General features: G+C 39.9%; 1 protein-coding gene across 1 annotated transcript in view; it reads left to right on the plus strand.

Moving 5' to 3' along the window:
• The first annotated feature begins 238 nt into the window (after positions 1-238).
• The window catches only part of P2RY8 (P2Y receptor family member 8), a 33,350-nt gene continuing 15,393 nt past the window's right edge, over positions 239-18,195 (plus strand). Inside the window, exons 1-2 of the mRNA XM_002198203.7 lie at positions 239-1,097; positions 4,541-4,626. The gene's annotated coding sequence lies outside the window, so the exon portion shown is untranslated. The remainder of the gene's footprint in view (positions 1,098-4,540; positions 4,627-18,195) is intronic.

The following is an 18,195-nucleotide window of genomic DNA, read 5'->3' on the forward strand; positions in this document are numbered from 1 at the left end:
AGGTAAGACTTAACTTGCAGAGAATAAGGATTTTTTGTAGTTTTTATAAAATCTTGATTGCATAAAAAAAAAAAAAACCCAAAAAAAACAAACATGTGAGCATATGTATCTACATAACAGAAGAAACTCTTATTTGGATGTTAAAATTCCCAGATAAAGAATCTTGCAAAGGTCTTTTTTTTCCCACTGCCTATATTCAAGAGTGCCTTGAATGACAGAATCTGGTGTAGACATCTACAGTGCAAATGCCCAGAGCTAGGTAAGACAACCCCATTCCTGTCTCAGAAAACCCCAACATGGGGTGTCTCCACAGGCTCAGAAGCCCAGGTGCCACCTTGGGTTCTGTATGGAGGTGTCCACTCCCCAGAAGTAGCTTGTGCTCTTGTGGGCTGCTGGCCATTAATAGCTTTCAGGCTAGTGAGTGTTTATAAGCTAAATCTCAGAAATGCCTTTTAGTCAAACAGATACATATAAGCAAAGGAGGCAGGTTTTCAGGCACAGAGGACTAACTCCTGATGCTCCAGGATGCCTGACTTTCAGCTGGAGACCCTCTGTGTATAAAAGTATCATACACCATATGTATATGAAATGCTTGTCCAGGCTGCAATGGATACCACTCCTTCAAATAATCTCATTTTTTACCTTGCTCTCTTGGGCACTACAACACTGAATTCATGATGAGAATGTTGCTCCACTGCTCTAAACTTCTTCTATAAATGAGAGTTGGGAGGTCAAGCCATTACTCTGGGTCATTTCTGCATTTCGTTACATAAGTGTCATTCAACAGTAAAATGTACTTGGTCACAGTTATGCAGAAGACACTGCAGTTTTTCTCTTTCACAGAGGTGATCAGAGTCTTCTCCTCTGGCCACCTGCATACTCTCAGTGTGAAATAGAAATCATGTGTAGGGCAGAGCATTCATTACCAAACTGCAGTGGAGCTGTACTTGAAAGACCTCAAAGTGAGGAAGGAGTTAATCGTTGCAAAATAGTCATTTCCTGAGTCCTCTGGTTGGATGAGTAAAAACTTTCAACTATTTCTATTTCTTCTGTGTCATTTAAGAGGCTTTCAAGGTGCACTGTACCTCTCAGACCAGGTAAGGAGTACAGCTTTTCACTTCTTGATTGTTTATTCATTATAGTTTCTCAGAGCAGGCAGACTCAGTCAAGACTGATGTTTTCTCCCTCCTATTATTTACATTTGAAGCGAGAACAAAGTTCTTTAAAATCCAAGAAGTACATGTGTCTCTTTGTGCCAGATGAGTGCGAGCTGTAGAAATAAAGGAAGAACTGTATGGCTTAATAATAGAGCAAAGATAATTAAGAAACTATGTTGCACATATTTAGAAGTCAGATTTATTACAGCAAATGCTGCAGTAAAAGAGAAAGAAAACTCATCACCGGTTTTAAGGAGTTCACTCTGCAGGAACCACTAACAAAATAAGGAGTTCTCAGGTGCAAAGTTTGCTTTAGTGAGCAGAGTAGTAAAAATCATAGAGTATCTTCAGCTCTGTTTCTAAAAAGAGGAAAAATTAACTTCTACATAGTGGGGGACAAAAAAAAAAAAAAAATCAAACCCAGCTAATTCTGGACCAGTTTTAGCTGTAAATCTAGACCTGATATCTATCTTTAGCTATTGCAGAGTCATGTACTGTACTCATCCTGAGACTGCTCCAGCAGTTTGCAGCAGCCCAAAACACACAGAGAAGTGACTGTGGAACAATATCATAAGATGATACAATTTCGTCAGGGTCTTTTGATGCATAAAAGCTGAACTCAGACAGGCACCAGAAGGCAGTCCCACAACACAGTGCACTTTTGCATACGGCATTTGTTGCCTCTCAAGAGATAAGGAGCGAGATCATTTGTGTGAAAACCTTTAGTTCAGAAACAAGCATAAAATAGACATCTGTGGGGAAGTTATTGCAATAATGTGCTGTCATCGTGTCACCATACAGAAAGGGAAATTGTACGTGCCCTGCTGATCCCTGAGTGAAATCATACACTGGTATGGCATTTGTGGGTTTTTTAAGACTCAGGGGAGTTTTTGCATTTGTGGGTTTTTAAGTCTTTGCTTGTTATCAGTTTCAATGTTTGGATATTGACTCCTTGAATGTTTGGTTTAAACATTTTCTGTATTTTATACATAGTAGTCAGGGGAATCTAGTTAGGACTTTTAACAGCATTGGATTGATTCAGACACAAATTTTCCATCCCGGTTGGCACTTCATTCCTAAATTATTTCCACTTTACTTGTGAAATTGCTGTTAGAGTAGCAATTGAACCTCTGTAATGAGCTTCACCTTCAACAGACTCAATGATCTACATGAAGTTTTGTCACTGCATCTACAGATGGGGACTTAATATGAATCTCAGCTGGTACCAGACCGGTGCCCTGGTTTTTGTAGCTGCCCCATGCAGGCAATCTGATCAAGAACCCCAGTCTTCCCTTGCAAACAGCTGTGTCAGTTTAGAAACAACCAGAGAACACGTCACTGTTCTGGTAGGGAAGAGGCTATGGCAGGGGTAGAAGCATTTGCATCAGCCTTAGTCTTAGTTTGAACATCAGTGCTAAGCAATTTGCTGTTCCTTATAGGTCTGTATGATGTTAGTTGGTAAATTCATGCAGCTTATGCCATAGTTTTCTGGAGGAAAGCTGGCTGAGATGTGCCTACCATCCTGCAGTCACATTTCCCAGTTAATGAATAGGCACAGCTCAAGGGAAAGTTCTCAGCAGCTTTGTGTGGGAAGAGCAAACTGAATCCAGGGATTCCCTGTCACCATCCAGCATCTTACCCACTGCTTGTGTATTCACCTTATGTCTTGCAGCATGGGTTTGGGTTCAACTCAGATAGGTCTGCCTGTGCAGATAATTAGGCTTTCACTGATGACTGTTAGTGCAGAAAAGGCCAGCTCAGGTGATATAAAATGTTTGCTCTCAGTGCATCAGTATCTTTGTTTGATGTGGGAAAGGGTGCACTCCTCTGTTGGAAGGTGCCGTTTGTTATGTGGAGGGGTTATGTGTAACAGCACCGAAAACAAACAAATAGCAGAAAGGTCGTTCATTGTATGGTAGCTTTGGTCTGCCACAGTAACTGCTTCATTCTGATCGAGTGGCTAGAGGGAAGAAACCCAGACACAACTCAGCCACAGCAAGTTACTGTGGTAGACTCCCCTGTCCTGCTTGAAAATGAAGGCACACCAAGACTGTGTCACCACACATCTAAAATATATGCTGGTGTTGTGCATATATATTGCCACTTAAAAACTTCACATTTGCACAGTTCCCAGATAAAAAGTTGTTTCAAAACAGAAGTTATGGGGGGTTCGCTGCTGAAAACTAATATTTGCAAAGCTTTCAGCTGGACAGAATGGAGGTTTTCTTATCAGGCATATTTATTGGCACCGGTTCCATGCTCTTCACAGCGTGCAAAAGGAGCTTGAAAATGTAGCTCTTTTCTGAAAAATGACATTACAGAAATGACATTACAATTTGGACCTTGGCTGCTGCCTCCAGAACTGGATGAAATGAGTTCTATTTATAATTAAATGACTGTGGGATTGTTGTTCTGGCTTGATTATTCTTACTGCCAGATCTCAAATGGGAAAGTCAAGCTGGTGTTCCTCTTGGGCTTACTATTTATACACAGGAAACCTGAGAGGGACGCAGCCTGAGAGTTAAGGTTGTTACTTAAAATAGGTTTAAAATGGGTAATGTAATTCAATTTTTGTCTAAATTTAGTTGCTAATCAATCAGAAATATCCCACAGGATTAATTTTATATATCTTTGAATCTGGTAATGTCTGATCCAGTCTCTTTTCATGTATTTTTGATTGGAAGCCTTCTGTCCTTACAGAATTTTTCTATTGGTAATCTTGTTTTTCAGTGTTGATGAATATTTAACTAAACCTAAATACTCAGGGAAAGAGAGAGAAATCTGTGTATGCTTCATGCAACAGATCAATAATTAAATACTGTGTTTAGCTGTCATTGATATCCTAACAGAGAGATTCAGCCTTTTTGCACACATACTTATCAGGATCCAAGAGTTGTTCAGGCTGGGGCCAGGGATCTGTAAGTTTGGTCATCAAGAGCTGCACATTTTTGTCACATTTTCACAGTACTGCATGAAGAATTTGGGCTCAGCCGATGGTGAATTGAAAATCCTTGCTCTCCCAACTGCTGATTAAATCTTGAAATAAGAACAGAAATTACACCTTGCTAAGGTCATGAAGAAGCAACTAGGGCTACTTACTGTGAGATACTCTGCATCTGATTCACATCTGCAAAAATGAAAAGGGAAAATAGCAAACCAACAAATATGTGCTCTTTTATCTTCATCTTAAAATGTCTAGAATCTGAAGCATTGGCAGTCCTGCACAGGTATGTTTTACAGCTAGGGAACCATATATTTGAGGCTGTGAAAGAAAATAGAAAATATTATCAGTGCTTGTCAGTGTCACTCTTTTTAATTATCTTTATATCTTACTTTATTTTTTTTTTTCCCCTAAAAGATTTCTTGTTTGTTCCTTTCTGCAGATCTTACTCATAGAGGAAATCTGATCTGCTGCAGCACGGAAACATCAGCAGTGGGATGGCGAGACAAATTCCTTAGGGAACTGCCTGTAAGTCTGGTCAACATTTAAGATGAAAAGTTTTGCATTTTCTTTGGCAGGATGTTACATGCAGAATTTAGCTGTATGAGGCAATTGCTGAGGCAATAAGGGAATATTCAGGAACACAAGGTTTGAGTAGGTGAGTAAGCACAAAGGCAGAAATAATCTTGTTAGGATTTTTTCTTTCTTCCCTGCCCCACCCCCTAAATTCTGAAAAACATGATTGGTTTTTGAGACTTGCTAAATCATGCCCAATTGAAATCCTGTTCTCCTAGAATCCTGGATACACCAAATAGACCCCAGTTTAGGGCTACAGTGGTTCAGCAGTTGAAAGCTGTGAGAATAAGCCTTTTGTACTTTTGTTGCTCCACCTTGTGACAATCAAGCAGTGCAGGGATCAAAGGGAAATCCCCCTGGAACACAGGCAGTGGTAAGAGATAGAGTAGGAAACTGTGGATAAGTAAGCACTGAAATGGTGAGGATGAGACCAAAAAAAGGCAAACTGGTAGTACAAACTCGAGGTAGAATACAGAGGGTGAGATCTGGACAGCAGTTAACAGGAGGAAGAGAGACTTTGGGTTACAAGCTGCTGATGACGAAAGTGGATTTGTAGAGGACAGCAAGGTGTGATTCTTTCAGGTCTTTCCCCCAGATACTCTGGAGAAGCCCCTGAAATATTCAGGTCTCAGAAACATAGAAGTAAATCTTGAAGGTAGCACAGATGTGTCTGCACCCTCTAGTGGGCTACAGAAAATGATTTTACCCAGCAGAAAATTACATTCCACAGAAAATGTTTTTACCCAGCAGTAACTTTCCACTTCATTTGATGGGATCAGTCATATCCTGATCTTTATCATATTTGGCACACCTGTAACAACTGTTTTCAGCCTCTACAACATGGCTGTGTCCAAACTTCTTTTTCTGGGATGGTCTTTTGTCTGTCATAAGTCCTGAACTATACAAGAAGTTGATTGTGGCTCAGAGTTGTTTGAGGGATCATTAGCTGATGTGAGACAAAACCATGCCAGAACTGTAACAGCCCTAGCAGCTGAATTTCATTATCTGAGCACTGTTCTGACAGTGTTAAATTTACTAATATTGACATACTTTACATGTAGTAAAATCTCTCTTGTGCAGGTGGTATACTCCTTGGAGTCCTAAGGGTAAATATTACGGAATAATACTTCAACAACCTGTTTAGTGGGAGACCATTTCTGGTCTCATTGCTCAACTCTCCATCTACTTGCTGCTGGAGGATGCATGCTGGCTGCGATGCAAACTGCAGGAAAAAGCAAAGCAGCCTTGTGATTTTAATGACTGAGTAATGTTCTGGGAAATATGATTCTGCCACTGATTCTACCTGGAAGTAAATGCTAATAAAAGTTTTTGTGATGCTGAGAAAAGGTCACCTTTTTAAGAAAAGGATACATGAGAAATGCCTGAAACGGAGCTAGGATGGAACTTCAGAGCTTCAGCTCTGAACAGGGAAAATTCTGAGGCAGCCTCTGACTACTGGGGAATTATACTATAGTAGCTGCTTTTTATAACACAAGATAGCAGTATTTAAGATATTTAGAGACAAAAATAGAGAAGACATCCATTTGGAGTTATAAGAACAAATGGATTTTGACAGGACCGAGAGAGCTGGTGTTGTGCCACCAAGGAGAATGCTTAAAAACCATCAATGAAACTCTTTCTTCTTCACAGATATAGTTACTTGCTTTTAAAAAGGTCAAAGAGTAGGAAATAGTGTAGGTCCTCTAGAACATGCTTCTAGGAGAAAGAGTGTGCACATTGAACTCTGTTCTTTGGAAAGCATTTAAAGGCTTATCCAGCTCCTCCCTATGTAGTATGCTAGACCTACACACTGGGCTGAATTGCGCTTAGCCAGCAGAAGCTGGAACAGAAAGCAAAAGAGGACAAAAGAGGTCAGAAGCCCGAAATACCATTCAGCTAGAAGGCTAAAGACCTTATCTCTAGTCTTGCCTTCAGAGACACTCTTTCACAGTAATAACTGGATAACTCCAAAGGCCAAACTAAAGAGTAGATTCCAGGCCATGTGCACTTACTTGATGGCTGCCTTTGTCACTAGAGAATCTCTTGCCCTCCTTCATGTTGTTTTCATCTTTCCCTGAGTTGTTGTATTGCTAATTTTTAGTGGGCATCTCTGTGGTGAAAGATGGGCAGTAACCAGAAGCTTTGTGGCTAAAGTAATCTCCAGCTCAAATAATAAATCCCACGGTCAGGCTTGGACAGCAGCTTAAGGCATTCATCTCCTGAAGTTAACCACTTCAGGCATTATTGTTCAGCCAGGGAAGGGAAGTGTTTTTCTTCTATCAACCATCTTAAAAAAAATTGTAGCAAATTATATTTAGGCCCCAGAAAGAAAAGACAGCAGGGAATTTTAACAAAAGGAATTTTGGCAAAGAGGTTCAAGGCTTAGGTTTCCCTGTAGATTCCCTGTGAGAGTATGTTCTGTGAAAATTACAATTTTCCCCCAATTTTTCATGTTTTTAAGGCTCATCCTCTGTCTGCACTGGATGTGTGTCTTCACATGTGTGTGGCATGTGAAGAGTGCTGGCTTCACACTGTTCTTTATCATTTTTCTGACTATTTGAGATCCCATTCTGTGACATCTAAGCCTTCACTGGTGCATTCACTCATGTGATGCTTATCTTACAGAGCTTGAAATTCTGTTTCAAATCTGTTTTCAAGGGGTTAAGCCTTCAGAAACAGGCACTAACTCTGAGTTCCTAATTTTCAAATGCTTATGAAAAGATATCTGGATCTGACTTGCAGAGTATTGGGTACTTACAAATCCAGGTATGGTCAATAGAAATGTGGCTTTGAAACAGTAACATTTTATTTAATGCCGTATGCTCTTAGAAATCAGGTCCTAGGTGACTCAGGGCCTTTATTCCTCACATTCCTCCTTGTAGTATGGGGTTAAATAATCTTTATATTAGAGGAAGGCTGCAAATAAGAAATTTGTAGGTGTTTCTGAAGCACTTTGATGCTACAACACTGGATGCCATAAATGTCCAAAAATAAATTTTTTATTTAGTATTTAGGACAAGAGTTTGAACAGTGCATTTTACATAGGGCATAGTGTCATTTATTGAACAATCAGGAGAAAAAAAGTCTAAATTTTTCTCATAGGGCCTTTGGAAAATTGCTGGGAAGGCATTGGTCCCAACAGAAATCAGGTGGGAAAAGGCAAGCTTAAACATGTCTATTTTCAAGCCTGTGACCTTCAGGGTTTCTTGGCAACTGATTGAGTTCAGTTAGAATAGAGAGTCGTGGATAATTTCCTGTCTTCAGCTTGTTGACTTACACCATTTGATTAGTAGGATCATTCAACTAAAAAGCAACCAGGGGAACCTGCTGATGAAATTCTGTCTTTCAAGATCTTCAGCTTTTTATTTATTCAGGCTGCTAGAACAGTAACCTTCCTGAGATAAATGGACATTGTGAGCATTTCAACTCAGAAGGAAAAGACACAACATTTTCATTAGGGACACCTTCCATTCCCCTCAGTCACATGTCTCTGTAAAACTGCTGATCTAAGTTACACAGTGTTTAAATCCTCAGTGCACTGATCAGAGCTGCTAGGGTCTTTAGAAATACATAGTCAAAAAGTTTGCAACCTATCTATGATTGCAGCTAAGAGAAGTTGGCTGCCAGCACGTGAATGTGAGACTGAGTTAAATAGAAGCAAGGTCAAGATGTCAAGCTGGACTAAACACTGCCTTGCACATTGCATACAACCTCTCCTTATCAACCTGATTTGTGATCTGCCACAGAAAATCACTGGCACCCAGTCTCTCACATGAAGATGTGGCTTCTTGGTCACCCATTTTTCCCATGGGGCATAAACATGTTTTTAACACCTCTAAGAGGATAAAGAATGAAGTTTCCTGTCATATGTCTGGCTTTTGCAACCTTAGCAATTCTCACCGGTGCAGACACATGATCTTAAAATCCGGTCTTGGTGGATAAAATAGCCTCACAAACTCATCCGTGAAGTCTTTTATGGTGAAATGTATGTTAAATGTTTGACATTTAAAACCATATGTGAAGATTATTTTTTGAGCTTTTTAAATGAAATGTTTTCTAACAACAGCTCTGAGAATCTAACAGGACATGGTACAGTTTTACATGTTATAGTAGGCTGATAGGTTTGTTCAACTCACATGTCTATTTCTGCTAATGTTTGTGGGTTGAGTACATAGTTACCCCCACATGACAGGGGCAGAGATCATAGCCAATATGGATATCAATAACAAATTATTATTGGTCTACCCTGGGCTTGGAAATGTTTACACTGAGTGGGGTGGTTTCTCGGCAGTTCCCAGTTTGTGCTGCTGCAGTACCGCGAAAACCAACTGCAAACTCTCACAGCAGTGCCAGGGAATCACTTTGTTAAATGTGGGACACCAGCCTGTGGAAAGACTTGCTATGCCAGTTAGCAGCAAGAGAGCAGAGAGAGAAAGGAATCAAATGATTACGGAAAAATCAATTCCTTTGGTTGTGCCTGTTTTTCTGACTGCTTCAACTTGACTTTGGAACTACTGTAGTCATGAGTGTAGAAGGAAAAAGGTGGTCAGAAACAGAATTATTTAGGTTGGAGAAGACCCTCAAGGTGATTGAGTCCAACCCTTAACTGAGCACTGCCAAGTCTACCTCTAAACCATGTCCTGAAGTGTCACATCTACACATCTTTTAAATACTTGCAGGAATGGTGACTCCACCATTTTCCTGGGCCACCTGTTCCAATGCCTGACAACCCTTTCCATGAAGGAATTTTCCTATTATTCAATCTGAACCTCCCTTGTTTCCTTTCTTCCTATCAGTTGTTACCTGGGAGAAAAACCAACCCCCACTTGGCTCCAGCCTCTTTTCAGGTGGTTGTAGAGAGCGATAAGGTCTCCTTTTTTCTTCAGACTCAACATGCCCAGCACCCCCAGCTGTTCTTGTGCTCCAGATTCCATTGTCCTTCTCTGTACATTCTCCAGCACCTCAATGTCTTTCTTGCAGTAAGGGGTCAAAAACTGAAAATCTTTGCCATCTTCAAAAGTGCATGTGGTCACCTGGAGATTTGACTTTCTCAAGTTTGAAATAAAAACCTCAGTGTTGCAGCTTGCCATTGCCAACAATTTTGTTGTTCACACTAATGTGCTACAGGAGCTGTAAATGCTCCCCTGTCCATACCTGCCACAGCAAAGTAAAAAAGTTCACACCCTCTATGTATCATCAGCTTAAAATTTTCTGGTAAATCTGAAGAAAATAAGTAGGGGTATGTTCACAAAGAACCAGCCAGAAATTCAAAGTGTGCCAAATGTTAGAAATAAAGCCATGCTTATATATTGAAGATATTTTGGTGTCCAGCTATGGGCCGAAGAGAACTGAAGGCTAGATGCTTTCACTTCCTTCAATGGAAGATAAAGATATGGTTCATTCATAAACTGGGTCTGTCACATGTTGGGACAAGCAGGATTTGGTGTAGGATTTGCAGACTGATATTTGTATCTACAAGAAATACTTTGTCTTCTATTCTGAGCTACATTTTCCTTGTTTGGACCCCAGACAGAGAAAAGGGGTAAGTGAAAAACATTTTGAACTGCTAGGATGAGATGGTGACACTGCCCTGCAAGGGGAGATAATACCAACATGTGTTGATCCAGTGGCTCTGGGAACAGTAGAAAGCACTAGTCTCTTTTCTTACTATGACTTACAGTGGAATAATATATAATGAATATTATCCTTATTGTCATTGCCCACATCTACAAAATTCTCTTGAATTATTACGGCCCTTACACACAGAAAGCCATATGCAGTTGCACTAATCAGGGAAAAGAACTAAAAAACATCAGGTGGAATTACAAATGTCTGAATTCCAGGCTTTCATCCAGCCAATTCACATTTTTTGAGAGAGGAGTGAGAGGAAAAATATAGACTCATGTATATAGACCAAAGATCCTTTTCAAACAAAGCTGGACAGCAGCTGGGCTCAATAGCTCTCTGGGTTTTATCTACTTTCTCACTTCTATGTTAACAATAAAGTGAACAAGTGTGTGATACATGTTCTGGCTGGCAGTTGCCCAGGACTCCCACATTCTCTTATGGATTCTCCCGTATCACAGCCTTCTCCTACAGATGAGGCTACATGCTCATCCACAGACTTCATTTGTCTGGTAAGAAAGCATACTGAAATACGAGTCTTTCATTTCTAAGTCCTAACAGCCCACTTGGTTTCTGTGAATAGTGTTCATTGACTGACTCAGAGAAAGAATTGCCTGGGCCAGCATCTCTGTGCAGGTTCTTTCTGTTATCTCCACCATGCTCCACAGAGCCCCAGCCCTCACCTTCCATTTCTGCAGCCCACTGTCTCTGTGCCCTTTTACCTTCTTCTGGGAGGGAGACAATAGATTCACGCTGAGCTCTCTGCAAGGACATTATTGCCTCAGTGCTCTCCTCCTCCTCCTCCCCCAGAGAAATGTGCTGTATAGACCTGTGGGGACTTACTTCCTTTTTTGAGATCTGAGCCAAAGCTTAAGTCTCTTGATGTGTAGCCATCAACGGCATCAAAGATAAATAACTCGCAGTAGTGCTGGTAAATAAAAATCTTGCAGACTGTTACTCACTGCCTTATGTTTCATGCATGGAGTTTTAAATGGCATTATATAGAAGCAGAAAGTTAAGCTTGCAGTAATGAAACTTCTAAATAGTTTTGAACATCGTAATTAAATGTTTTCAGTTTTATCTATTTATTTTATATTTATTTTATTCACATTTATTTCACTTATGAAATTAATTTGTCCTAAACCATCCTAAATCTAAATCCTTTCCACAACTCACATTGATGAGAAATTATGCCATAGATTTTAGTAAGGCCCTACATACAGACAATTGCAAATGACAGCACTTTTTTTGAATGCATCTGCAACATGTCTTATGCATTAATTTTTTTATATGTTAGGACTACAAAGATTGTATTGCTGCTGAATCACTACTGTTGATCATGATAAATGACAAGACTATTTCCCCAGTGGAGAAACAGTCAAATATGGTACAATTTTTTAAAAGCCAACAGAGCATTCTCAGATCAGAATTACTGAGTATGTAAATGTTCTTTGCAAATCAGTTTGTATTTATCTTTTTGACTCTGACAGTCTCAGTGTCCTTTGTGGCAAGCCTCACAAAGGGTTTTAATGTGCTTGTTCTGTTTTATGTACTTTTGATCCACTCAATCTCAAATTAAATAACTAGATAGAAAAAATTGTGTTACCCTACACTGAAAGGGTTTGGAAACCAACCTCTCTTCTCCTTATTAGAAATAATCCCTTCACTGCATGTTTCGGTCTTGTGGGTGAGAAAACTGTGCTTTTTTTTTTGGCTAAAAGTGTAGTGTTTCCAATTCTGAAGTTCTCATTGCAGTTTCCACTAGTTAAGAATACCCACAACCCCAGGAAAAAAAAACCAAACTAGTTTGGGGCTTTTCTGTGTTGTTTATACGCCATTTAAAATGTTATCAAGTATTTCTTAACCTTTTTCTCTGCTTAAAAGCAGATTGTTTCAACCACTACTTCCTTATTTCTCCTCCCTTCCTCTTAACTCTTTAATAGAGGATCTCTACGTGTGCTTTTCTTCTTCATTTCTAGTCTATGAATAAGATGATCCATACATCTGTCACACTATGGCATGGAATATCTCACACACGGATGCTAGATGTAAAAGAGGGAAGAAAAGAAATAAAAGAGTAAACTTTATTTTCTGACATTACTGTATATAGAATACTAAGAGTGACAGTGGATTGGAGGGTGAAATTGCTACCTCTCCAACCACACTGGTCAAACCAACAGTCTATCAATTCTCTTCACCCACAAAGAAGAATGTAAAGTAATCATTATTTACAGGAACAGTGTGAGAAAATTCAGTAAAAATATGTAATTATCAGAAGGCATAGAAAACTTTTAGAACAACTTTAAAACTTTAAAAAAAAAAAACAAAGCAACATATATCCTTCCAATTAACTGGGATTATGAAAGCCAAGCAAACTTTAGGGTAGCTTTTCATCAGAACAGCAAGATGGAGTTGAAGAGTTGACAGCAGTTTGCTAGGAGTGGGGGGAGAGGTGATGTCAGTCTCTTACCACTGAAAGTCTTGTCGTCTTCCCATTCATCCTTCTGACAGTTTTATTTTGACAGCCTGCATCACAGATAAAATTGTACTGTCACCACACAACACTGAAAATTACTTGATCATCTTCTGCTTTCCTCAAACCTTGTCCTTCACAGTGATGTACCCACATACCCACTGATAGGAGTTAGTCATGCCAGCAGTGACAGGATGTCACAAGAGATAGCTGGGGTCTCTTTCTGGCACAAGAAGGTATGTGTAATCTCCTCCCTGTATGTCCTGTGTGCCTTGTTCTGTTAAAAAACATCAGGTTGGTCTTTGCTCTGAAACCAGCCTGAGCCTTGTTGTAGCTCCATGAGCACAGCTTTCATTCTCACTGGAGTCCTTTTCTCTGGCCTGGCTTCTTTGGTATTTCCCTGTGTAATTTCCCCCCTTGGCAGAAAATGTAGTCAGTGTAACTATGGGATCTTTATGTTGTTTTCCCATTCCACCCAGGAAGGGGGAATGTGTAAAGGATCTGAGCAAGATGTAGAGCAAGTAGATACCTATACCCCTGTAGGCTGAAGCTCATTATCATGAGATCATCCATCTAAACAATGTAAGAAATCAGGAATCTACTTCACCTCTGCCTGTCACAGGGGGAAAAGATGCATGAACACTCAGCCAGGTGATTTGCAGTGAAAGCATCACACCCACCTACCAAACTCACCCTCACACACTTCCACAAGTACCTGCCTGGAGGAATGGTGCTATAATATGGAGTTGAGCCAGGTAGCTCTCCTATGCTGAATTCTTTCCTAGTCTGCTGGGACAGGATATCTGTTCTCGAAGAGTTTAGCAAGACATTTGAAAAACTGATTGAGTGGCAGTACGTTCTGGAAGATAAGCCAGGTTTCTTGAACTAGAGAAAAGCAATTGGGAGTGCAATAAAAGCAGAAAAGGCAAGTGTTTTTATTTGACTGTCACTGATATTTACAATAGAAGATGAAGAGCATCCATCCAGTGTGAGACTATGCTCACCAATGGATGATGTAGCTAGGAGCATAAGAGATTCTTCTGCAAAAGGGGCATAATCCTGGGAGGCAGAGCAAAGCAAATGTGCATTTGTGACTCACATTATATGCCTAGCATCAGGTCTCTGCCTGTTCATATGCCTGGCTTACTTGCTGGGATCTACTCCAACCCTACTCTGAAGGAGAAAACTTCCATCACAGGTGGAATTTCTAATTTCTGATCTTTATGCTAGCACTGAAAAAGGCTTTAGGAGCCTAAATGCTCTTTTGTTGTCACTAAGTGCTAAAACTCAAGACTGAGGTCTTCAGCTGCTCAGCTTTTGCTAAAGGTGCCTTTACAGAAATTATGAACCCCAAGAATTAAATCCTTAGAAGCCCATATATCCTAATACCCAGCTCAGGTTGAAGGCCTGAAGTCACAGTTGTTGAGTGGAGGGAAGACTGTTCCTTGTGCTGCATCAGTTTGAGAACCTAGTAAACCATAAACTGCCAAAACACTCATTGGAGTACATCCTCCATGGGATACAGAAAGAAGCAAGATGGCAATGCAATATGCCCTTTAGTCCTGTGGATACTTATGGCACTCCCTAAAGACTATGGATGTTTACCTGGCTGATTGGAACCAAGCATTCTTGCAGAAATGCATTAACCATAATGTTGTTTTCTACAAGTTGTCTTTACTCCTGCAGCTGAATTTGTTCCAGGTTGCATGGTACCACTGGGATATAAATTCCATAGGTGAGAAAAACAAACTCTAGTGTTTGTTTAGTACTTGAGAGGAGAAGACATGCAAAATGCAGTTCCTATTTCAATGTAATTTATATATTTTCTGTGAAGTAACTAATAGAAAATAGTATTGCTAAATGAGGGGGGAGGGGAGGGGGAAGGGGGGATAGATTTAAATCTCCTCGCTCTGAAGAGAGAAATAAATTCATATCTCCCACTTCCCTATTGTGTGATATTTAGGAAGTGTGAATAGTACTCTTTTTTTGCTGGTTTGGATACTTCTGGGTTTTATGAGAAAAGACAGATGCAAACATCTCACTGCAGCAAAAATTTCAGGGGTAATACATGGCTGTATCTAGAGATCTCCTTGAAATACTCTACAAAGGTTATGGAAGGTTTCACACATCTCTGAAGCTTTCTCAGAGACTGTTTTTGTCTAGCTTTCTTGTTGCTCTGTGTCCTGGTTTTCTGTATTTCATGGTAAAATGCCTAATTATGAGCTGATGAGGTAGGGACATCTCAGATGGGGCCACGGAAACTCCTCAGCAGGCAGGTGTAGAAACTTATGTTTCTACAACCCACAGCAGAGTAGGTGTGGATGGTGGTATGGTGGTGCACTGGGCTCTATCTGTGGAGATTTACATTCTGTTTTAACACCTCTAGGTACTAGGTACTTGCTGCTCTCCTGTGTCTCTCTCTTTTTTTTTTTTTTTTTTTTTTTTTTTTTTTTTTTTTGTGATTGAGCAAATCTAACCACAATCTGTTTTTACACCCAATTTCTAAAGAAAGTCTTTTGCCTGGTTTTCAGCTGAACTGTTGCTTCACTAGTAACAAGAGCAAGACATCAGAAACCCAGTATAGAAAATAATACACTGAATTCTGTAATATTAGGCATCCAGTCATTTGAGAACCAGAGAATCTTATAGTACCTTGAAATTTTTGGAGATTTATCCTCTTAGGATATTATTACATTATTATAATTCATGCAAAAAAATCCACTACCTCTAAAGAAATACTTATTTTATTTTGATACTTGATTTAGGAAGTCTCATTATATCATCAGTTAAAGTTCAAGGAAGTGCTCAATTTCAAATGCCATTTTACATGCTCTCCTTATAACTCTTGTAGCATTTACAAAACGACACATTAACATTAATATTCCTTGAACCATCAGAAGCAAGGTAACTGAGTTGTGCAAAAAAAATTTAGTATTATTTAAAGAAAAAATTATATGAGAGTAGGAAAATGACTTTTCGGAAGGCATTGAGCAAGTGAGAAAGAGCACTGGAATTTAAGATGTTCTGCTTATCATCCTCAAGAACACACCTACAGTCTTGTCAACTCTTGCTAATCCAGTTAACCCTCAGAAGAGACATGATTCTTACTCGTGTACCTCTTGTAATTGCAAGGAGCCTTTTTCACAAAGAGATACAAAGAAGACATTTACATTCTCATCTCCTTATTGGCATGGCTCTCTGCAGGAATGATAATGAGGAAGCTCACTGTGAGCATTGCCTTCAGTCCACTTCATCCCAGCACTTTAGAAGTGGTTTCGGAGTGCCAGATTCTTTCACACAGTTCAATAGGGTGGCTCCTTACTCTAATCTAGAAAGTCATATTGCTTTGGATATTGTGGCATTGTGGGGAGGCCACTGACATACTGGTCAAAGTATTGTTGCTACGTTCTCATTGAGAGTTTTGGAAGCAGGAGACAAAGTGTTTTTGTTTGCTTTTGCTTTTGCAGAAGTGTGCAGGGAAACTAGTCAGGAATGCCACTGTTAAGGAATGATTCCTAAAATATTTGGATGCCTTCTGAGGACTTAAGGCAAAATTAGAATATTTTCCAAATACTGCTTTGCATCAGGTAGGTAAAGAAATGGGAAAAGAAACCCCAGAAGAAAATAGTATTAATAAAAAGGGCAATGTCAAGGAGTTGGCATGTGATGCAACCTAAAAATAGGGGACTAATATGAACACTTGTTCAAACTAAAAAGTACTCTGTCTTGTGATTAGTGTGACCATTTCAAAATATTTTCTGTTGTGATTGTATAACCTTGAAAAAGAAAGGTTAAGTTTGAGCTGGTGAATTGCTAGTCTTCTCTTTCTGCTGGCCTTTGTAAAAAAAAGGTTTTCTTTTACATTAAAGAAACAGGTAAACAAAACTAAATTACAAGCCTTGAGGGTTTTTGTAGGTTAGTTTACATCATGCTGTAACAGAATGCTCTAAAAACTATCAACCTACGCAGTACAAACACAAGTAACTTTTATATGTAGTTTGAGTACATCTAAGAAGCATCTGTAGAGATGGTGTGGGAGTGAAGGGAGGGCTGAACTGAGGAAACTGCTTTTGAAAGTTGTTTTTTGTGTATGCAATTTTTTTTAAAAGAATTTCAGAGAATGGAAAGAGGAACCTACACTGAGAAGCTAGGCCAAACTTGTAAAAAACTTTCCCCACAGCGTGTGGTGAAACATCCTTTATCACTGCACTCTTATCTTTAGTATGTTTGCATTATGGTTTGCTCACCTGCATGGACAGATGGATGGATGAAGCTAGAAGGGATTCTGAGAATTTATTTTGTTTTTCCAGGCTCTTTTATGAAAATGCAATGCACAACCTTTATTAAACCACAATCCTCAAGAAAATGGATTTATTTTAAAGCTCAAAACTCCTTTGCTTTTCTTTCTTTCTCTGTATATTTGTATGATGATAAGTCAATGCAAGACAGAGAAACACACAAAGAAGAAAGGAAAATAAAGTTGCTCTCCTGAAAAGTATTGCCTTTAGGTTTTTATAAAAGTTTTTCTGAGATGTTGAAATAAGAAGGACTCAGGTCTGTTTCTTTCAGTTCCCTGAAAAATCTTCAAAACACTGCATTTTCCTTCATTTGCTTGCCAAACCACATTAAACCCCAGCACAGGCTGTAGTGCTCAGTGGCTGTCACAAGCACGGGTGACTTCATCTGGCATGTCCCACTGGGTCTCTCCACTGCCGAGCTGATGCCACACAGCGATGCTGGCTGGGTGCCATGTGCACATGCAGAAAGCAGGCCAAGGTTCCAGGGCATTTCAGCAGGGCTGGGGAGAACATAGTCTTGGCAGCTCCGTGCCAAAACCCCGTGAAGGCTCTGAGCCCCAAAACTTCTCGTGAGCAAGCATGAACAATGAGTCCCAAAACAGAGCTGGGAACTAATAATAAAAAATAGATAACCTCCACTGTTCTCAGAAAGAGAAGTGAGAAAGTAGTTGGTGCTGATTTTTCTTCACTGTGAGCTGGGGATCAGGCTGCATTTTCAAAAGCCCTATCCTGTCTCTACTCCCAGGTAGCTGAGGGCATCCTTGGGGTTTCAGAAGGGAAGGTGGCTGCTGTGGTGGCTGGGATCACATCTCAGCCACTGCAAAGGCATCAGGTGTCTGCAGCAAAGGAGCTTCCAGTGACAATTCTCCTTCATGATCTGTGGCACTACAACAGAGTGAAAAAGAGAACCAAAACCTTTTGATATGGAAGCTCTAATGAGTGTACAGGTTTCAAGCTTGCCATTTGCTAACAATTCTCAGTTAAGGAGTGGAAGTCGTAGAAATTTATTTGCAATCGTCTATAGGCCAAAGCTCTTTGGTGTCTCAATTGGGGAGACCCCAGGTGAGTGCTCCTGCTGCTGTGGACACTCAGGATGGCAAAAGCCTGAACTGAAATCTGCTAATC

Source organism: Taeniopygia guttata, chromosome 1 (assembly GCF_048771995.1).
Source record: "Taeniopygia guttata chromosome 1, bTaeGut7.mat, whole genome shotgun sequence".
Taxonomy (NCBI): Eukaryota; Metazoa; Chordata; class Aves; order Passeriformes; family Estrildidae; genus Taeniopygia; species Taeniopygia guttata.